Here is a 7,910-nt window from a genome sequence, read left to right on the forward strand (position 1 = left end):
ACCTCTCCTGGGCATATATCCAGAAGATGTTCCAACTGGTAAGAAGGACACATGCTCCACTATGTTCATAGCAGCCTTATTTATAGTAGCCAGAAGCTGGAAAGAACCCAGATGTCCCTCCACAGAGGAATGGATACAGAAAATGTGGTAAACTTACACAATGGAATACTACTCTTCTATTAAAAAGAATGAATTTGTGAAATTCCTAGACAAATGGATGGACCTGGAGGGCTTCATCCTGAGTGAGGTTACCCAATCACAAAAGAACTCCCATGATATGTACTCACTGATAAGTGGATATTAGCCCAGAAACTTAGAATACCCAAGATGCAAGATATAATTTGCAAAACACATGAAACTCAAGAAGAATGAAGACCAACATGTGGACACTTTTCCCCTTCTTAGAATTGGGAACAAAACACCCATGGAAGGACTTACAGAGACAAAGTTTACAGATGAGATGAAAGGATGGACCATCTAGAGACTACCATACCCAGGGATCCATCCCATAATCAGCCTCCAAATGCTGACACCATTGCATATAGTAGCAAAATTTTGCTGAAAGGACCTTGATATAGCTGTGTCTTGTGAGGGTATGCCGGGGCCTAGCAAACACATAAGTGGATGCTCAAAGTCAGCTATTGGATGGATCAAAGGGCCCCCAATGGAGGAGGTAGAGAAAGTACCCAAGGAGCTAATGGGGTCTGCAACCCTATAGGCGGAACAACAATATGAACTAACCAGTACCACCCCCCCCAGTCCCCCACCCCTGCCCAGAGCTCGTGTCTCTAGCTGCATATATATCAGAAGATGGCCTAATTGGCCATCATTAGAAAGAGAGGCCCATTGGTCTTGAAAACTTTATATGCCTCAGTACAGGGGAATGCCAGGGCCAAGAAGTGGGAGTGGGTGGGTAGGGGAGTTGGGGGAAGGATATGGGGGACTTTTGGGATAGCATTGGAAATGTAAATTAAGAAAATACCTAATTTAAAAAAGAATGAAAGAAAGAAAGAAAGAAAACAGGATGGAGCCGATACAGCGGTGCATCTAAGTCCAGTGAATAGGGCTGGGGGGTGTGCAAACGTCTAATGGATTCATACGTTACAGTTTGTATTCCATCATAGAAAAATCTATAGACTCAGTACAAAGAAATCTAAAGCATATAATCGGTACCATAAGCATGTTACTGGGAACAACAATGTAAATATCCAAAGAAGCAGGAGCCAGAACCAAGCGTACCTATTTCTTACACATTTTAGTTTTGTGCATAAAGAGAATTATCTGCCTCTTGAAATCATATGAACATAATTATGTCAAAAATAAAACTCAGGTTATGTGCTAACAGTTCTCAAACTCTACTGAATTATAATTCATTCAATTCACAAGATACAAAACTAAATGCGATAATCCAAAGAACACAATGTTTCTGGAACAAATATTAAATATTATCTTGATGATAATGAGATTACAGCAATGATCATGAACCAGAAGTTATCATTCCCTTTTGGGAATGAGAGAGGCCCACACTTTAAATTAACCTATGTTTGCTTCCTATTCCTGTCTTGCATGGCTAGATAATAAGCACAAGGATTAAGGTCTGGGAAGGCAATAGTGGAGAACTCAGTCTTAGTATCCCCATACTTCTTTGGCGCCTACTCAAGGAGAGCTAGGACTTGCCACAAAAACAACATAACAAGCTTTCTTCCTGCCACTGTTCCAGATGATGCTGAATAGTTTCTGACACTAGTGACATCTTAGCCCAAGTTCTTGTGAATGAAGTCAATGGTGATGTGTCAGGCAGACCCATGCTCTTTCCTCTGCCTTAACCCAATCTGACCTCCCTATTTTCTTCAAGCTTCTGAAGTCTCCTGTATATATAAGCAGAGCCTGTCTACGTCTGACTCTGTCCCTTTTTCTATTATTAATTAAAGTTATAAAATGCATTTTTTATAAAATGCATTTTTTATAAAATGCATTTTAAATTGAATTAGAAATTTTATTTTGTGATTATAATGGGTCACAGAAATTTTTTTACTTTAAAAATTTATTGAAAATAATTATTCTCAGACAATATATTTGGATCACAATTTCCCCTCCCCCAACACCTCCTAGATCCTCCTCACACACCTAACTCCATGCCTCCTTTTTCTCTTTAGAAAACAAAACGACAAACCAGAGTAAAAATAAATAAACCCACAAAATTGGAAAGCAAAATACAAGCAAAAGTCCAATAAGATTATTTTTAAAAAGCACAAACAAAGGAATATGGGACAAAAAAAATCTACAAAGTACCACTGAGCTCACTGTTGTTGGCCATCTGCTGCTGGGCACGGGGCCTATCCTTAAGTGTGGTTTAAAAACCCAGTGAAGCTCCATTGGAGAAGACCATTGAACATGTGAATATCACTAGGAGATAGCGTCCTGATTAGGGATGCTATCTTTATCAGCTTTTTCAGTCACTATAACATATTGCATTGCTTATCACTTTCTCTGATTGACGATTCAGGACTGATCTTAGCTGTCACCTGCTTGAGACAGCCTAAGGAAGCACAGGGCTGGAAGCCAGAGTCCTCTAGGCTTATATAGTTTTCAGCTTGGGTGGTAAACTGGACTACTTTATATCCTAGTCTATCTGACAAGGGTTATGAAATCCATGTAAAAATATTTTAGTCATAACATTGTACTCCTAAAACGGTGACTAGGGAGTGACCTACCGAGAAGTCTAGATTCAGAGACCAAGCCTTTATTTAGGAATTTGACTAAGATACTGTCATACTCAATTGCTTATTAGTACCTTTTTCATGGCTTCCAAAAAGAACCAGAGAAAAGCAATGTCAGGACTAGTGGACTCATTCTGACTCACAGTTCAGGAGTACAGTCCTTCATTGCAGGACACTGGAGGGAGTAAGAGCTTCAGACAGTTGGTCACACTGTGTCCACAGTCAAGAAACAGAGAGAGCTGAATGCTGGATCTAGGCTTGTTTCCTAAGTGCTGGATCACAGGCTATGGGATGGTGCTTACCCAGTTCATGCGGCACTTCCTACCTTAATTAACTCAACCTACAAAGTCCCTCACAGATATCTGGTTTGTCTCCAAAGCAAGAATAGATCCTGTGAAACAGATGGTTAATATCAATCACCCATTACAGTTGAGTGTGACTGCTTTCACATTGCAGAGCTGAACAGTGGTTGGAGACCATCTGGCCCAACCACTATTTGATACTAAAGATACTATTTGATCCTTTATTGCAAAAGTTGCAAAACCTTGATCTAAGCCACACAGAAAATCTTCCTGCTTTTCCTGATCTAATTGTCCATCTTGGGGTGTTGCTAACAATAATGGTTGGTGGAGATTAACCTATCTAATCACTAATGTTGGCATACACCTCATGTCATAAGCAGGCTAATTCTACCAGGCAAAAATACTTGCTTTCCTGTAAAAGATAGGACTTGGCTGCATACCTGCATACCAAATTGCTGTAAGTAGCCATGCGCCAACCACACATTCATTCATTCATGTCCACACTAACTCATTCACTCCTTCAGCACTTAAATGATACTACATGCCATGAATGCATATCATGGAGTAAGATTTAAAATTTTCTGTAAAGGAAGTGTCTGGCTTTTTATTTTATTAACATGACAACTGATAAAAGGTGTCATTTAAACTATAATTTTCCTTTTAATAAAAAAGATGTAAGGCAGAAGAAAGGACGTGGGCATGAGGTTGAATTCCTTTAGCTGGGTTGAGCTACACGTTAAATGACATTGTAACTACATTTCCAGGGCACTGCTCCATGCCGCTTAGTCTCCTGCAAGAATGAGGTTGGTTCCTAGAAGGCTTACCAAGAGATGCACTGTGCATAAATGAGTTTTACCACAAATGCAGGAATTCCATACACCATTCGATGCACGTTCTCTCTCAGAGAAAAGGTACCCTCAAGCCTTTATAAAATATGTATATAAGTTTAATAACCTCAGAAAGCTAAACACAGAAACTCTGCTTCATTTTTACTTTAAAAGTAACACCATTTTACTTAAGGGCCAGGCCTTGAAACCTAGAGCCCCTGACCCAAGAATAGCAGGACAGAAAATTTAGAGAGGGGGGGGCCCTGAAGATTCAGGGCCTCTGGGGAATCTTTCCTGTATCACGAAGGCATGTGTAGCAGGTGTTGTTATTTTCTTTTTCTTTTTTTCTAGTATAAACTTCAATTTCAAAAAAAAAAAAAAACGAACAAAATCCAAAAATAAACCCCTAAATTCCTGATTTTGACAAAAATATCTCAGTACCAAGACTGTTTTTCTTTTTAAAATAAGTAAATGGCAACATGAAATATTTTGAATGTAAAGTGTACTTGAAATGTTAAAATAAAAATTTTAGTTACCAAAAGGAATTCATTTCAAGAACAAATTTTAAAGTCAATATATTGAATTCTGAAAATCAACAACAAACCGTTTGTGGTGGTTTGTATGAGAGTGATCACATACTATGTTCATGTATTTTAATGCTTGGTACCTAGTTAGTAGAGCTGTTTAAGATGGATTAGGAGGTGTGGCCTTATTGAGGGAGGTGCATCACTGGGAGCAGGCTTTAGTTCCAAAACCCCACATCAGGCTCAGTCTTTTTGTCTCTGGCCCTACCCCACCCTGCTTCCTGCTTGTAGATTAGATGTGAGCTCTCAGCTACTGCCTGCTTAGAGCCATATTAATGGACTACACTCTGAAACGGTAAGCAAGCTCCAGTGAAATGTTTTCTAAATTGACTTAGTATCTCTTCACCACAATAGAAAGTAACTGAAATACTAGTTGCACACTGAATTTCTATTCCTCCATTCTTTGAGAAATATTCAAACTTAGGGGGAAATAAAAATTGTAAAAATTACACTTTCTGAATCAAAATAGCAACTGCACTAGGATTCTTTTCTTTTTCCTTTTTTCTTTTCCTATATCCAGGATTGAGCCCAGGCTCTCAAGGGAACTCGCCAGGTACTCACTCTGTAACTAAAACTATTCCCAGTCCTGTTCTGACTTTTTATTTGGGGGCATGAGTTATCCAGTCTGGCTTTGAAGCTGAGCATCTTCCTGCTTCAGAAGCTTCAATTACAATGCAAAAATCATTAGTCTCGGGAGAAGGCTCTGAAGATAGCATCTCATGAAAGTAAGTAAAAGATGCCATTAACAAATCCTATAACTCCACTATGATGATTCATTCAGTCAAGTAGAAAACTATTTTTAAAAGAAAAGTAAAATTACCAAATAGTAATTCAGTCAACAATATAAATGGAGCCAACGACCCTGGGTCCGAGTGAACCAGGAAGAACAGGGATAGAGGGCTATAAAGGATACTGGAGAGAATGAGAGGAAACTAATTACCTAGAGTGATGGAGACAGGACTCTTGGTGATGTGAACTACAAGGGCTTTTAGGAATATTCATCTATTTGAAAATATCTACCAACTAATGTGCATAACTCCACCAAGGACATGCATACAGTTTAAAACAGCAGAGATTGTCTACATTCTCATAGCTTACACCCTCTGAGGATAAAACAGCACAGAGACAGATGGTAAAATAGTGGATAGCAGTGGATGCTTGCAAAGAGCCAAAAAAGGCATAATGAGATACAGCAACTCAATGGATACTCAGTATTAGTAGTCAGGGAGGGCACTGAAGTAATAAAGCTTGAAAATATCAATTATGCAAATATCAAACTACTAAATATTCCCAAGTTAGAGACAAGAAAGTTTTCCAAACGATGTCTCTTGAGTTGAGAAATGTTTTCAATTGCATGGCTTTTTTACATGAGCTAGAAGGGGAGGAGTAAGGGAGTGGTGTCTGTTTTTATGATCAGTCAATAGGCTAGGGTGAGCTTGACAGATGGGATGATGATCGCAGAGGAGTGTGCAGGCATCTGGGGATAAAGGCCTGTCATCCCCATGTTTAATATTTTACAAAGAAGTAGCATTTTCCCCTCATCATTCTAAATTTTCCTGGTGAACAAGTCTATAGCCAAAATATTTTTATACTTTGTTATAGTCTGTGCATAAGACTGCTGAATACTGTTAGTAAAAACAAATTCATCATGTTTTTGCAGGAAGGAACCCACTCAAAGAATGTCTGTGTAACTATAGCTATGGGACAGGAAGGCAGAATGGCCCATATAAGCAAACGACTACACCACAAAAAAACCTCCCACGTGCTTTAGGAATTCCCTGATGTTGTGCCTGACTTTGTTTCTGTTTTTGTTGCCATTGTTGTTTTAAGATATAGCTTTATCAATGCTGTACAAGGAGGTAAACTTTTGCTCTGACCCTGGCCCACTGGGTGAAAACTACATCCATAGCCTTTATTCTCTCCATAGGTCTGTGCTGTCTGGAAGGGCCTACACCGTAAACTTTACAGACATGTCCCAACCCTAGAATCTGATAGGATTTCTGCCGAAACCTTGAGTTTAATGGCTTCCCAGATCTCTGGAGTTGTATATCATATACCATCATGGTGCTCAATAAAGCATTAGAACTAACTCGGCTTTGCATGGTCTACAGTGAGCATGACTGACTAGAAGCCAGGTGCTGGCATGGAGCAGAAATATTAAAAAAAATAAAAGTAAAGTCGTAGAAGCCACATCGAATCTCCCAAGGAACTGTTTCCCAGGTTAAAATAAAAATATGTTGAGTAGTTCATGATAAGACCCTTACCTACAACTTTAGTCTGGAGATGTTGGAACTATTTAAGTGGGCAGAAGCCAGACCCTTTTAACCATCTACAGTGAAAGGTGATGTTACATTATTGACACATCTGCAGAATTTAGGAGGAAGAACAATTATTTTTCCAATAAAGAACTAGGAACAGCATACCATGACAGGAACTGCCCACAACAGGTTGGGATGGAGACATCTCAGAAGCCAGAGGCAGCTCAGTAGTCCTTGGGCCTTGGGCAGCACTTTGCAAAAAAAAAAAAAAAAAAAAAACCAGTTGTTCCCATTTTTCCTGTATAGATTTCATTTGTTCATGACTGCTTTTCAGTTGGTCTTGGTGTGCATAATTATTCTATTATATCTGACTTTCATATTTCTTTCTTTCTATACTTGTGAATTCTGTAAAACTATATGATCCTTGATTCTTAAACAATTAAAAATGGAGGCATAGGAGCACAGCACAGTGCTAATGGCCCAGGGACATGCTGTGCTCTCTAATCTTGGAAACAATGTAATAACTGCACAATGATAGTTTCTGGTTTTGGATTAATCTTTGACTTGCAAAGAAAGTTTGAAAAAATTAAGAAAATGAGGCAGAGCCAATATTGGGGCCCCAAGAAAGTTAAAAGCTATTGAGGCTATGAAATGAGTTTTGTACAACATTTGAGAGTGGTCCCTGGATTCATTTGGAAATGTATGGATAAGAAAATATAAAATACATAGAATTATATACTAGTAAAATTAAGTTAAATCACTGGGACTCTCAGGAAAGTCATTGTGTGCAATGTGCAGAAACAGAAAGCTAGCAGAACTGCTGAGTTAAGGGTTAACTTCACTCTTTCTGGCCACTGCCTGACAGCTTTGCCCATATCATTTATCATTAGAGCATCACAGGAAAATGCATGTTGCTGACCTCAGAGCTCTGAGCTCTTAAGTATAAGTCAAAAGTTAAAGTTTAAATAATGATAAATTTGTAATTATTATTATTTTGGCCACAGGCCTGGGAATAGAGGAAGCTTGAACAATTGTAATTCTTAATTCTTTGTGAGATGTCGTCATTCTTTTGAATTTGATTTGGCAATGATTATATGGCTTTTTGTTCTACCTGTTTTTGGAGTAACAATAAAAGACTGGGACAAGTTAAAGATGAGAGTGTGGAGTGAGGAGTGTAGTGTGTGAGGTGTGTGTGTGTGTGTGTGTGTGTGTGTGTGTG

General features: G+C 38.7%; 1 protein-coding gene across 5 annotated transcripts in view; it reads right to left on the reverse strand.

Moving 5' to 3' along the window:
- The window catches only part of Klhl32 (kelch like family member 32), a 225,317-nt gene that overhangs the window by 196,783 nt on the left and 20,624 nt on the right, over positions 1–7,910 (reverse strand). The window contains exon 2 of one of the 5 annotated variants that reach the window (XM_029476830.1): positions 6,857–6,942. The exons of the other annotated variants lie outside the window; for them this stretch is intronic. The gene's annotated coding sequence lies outside the window, so the exon portion shown is untranslated. The remainder of the gene's footprint in view (positions 1–6,856; positions 6,943–7,910) is intronic. 5 annotated transcript variants of the gene reach the window in all.

This window comes from Mus caroli, chromosome 4 (assembly GCF_900094665.2).
Source record: "Mus caroli chromosome 4, CAROLI_EIJ_v1.1, whole genome shotgun sequence".
Classification (NCBI taxonomy): domain Eukaryota; kingdom Metazoa; phylum Chordata; class Mammalia; order Rodentia; family Muridae; genus Mus; species Mus caroli.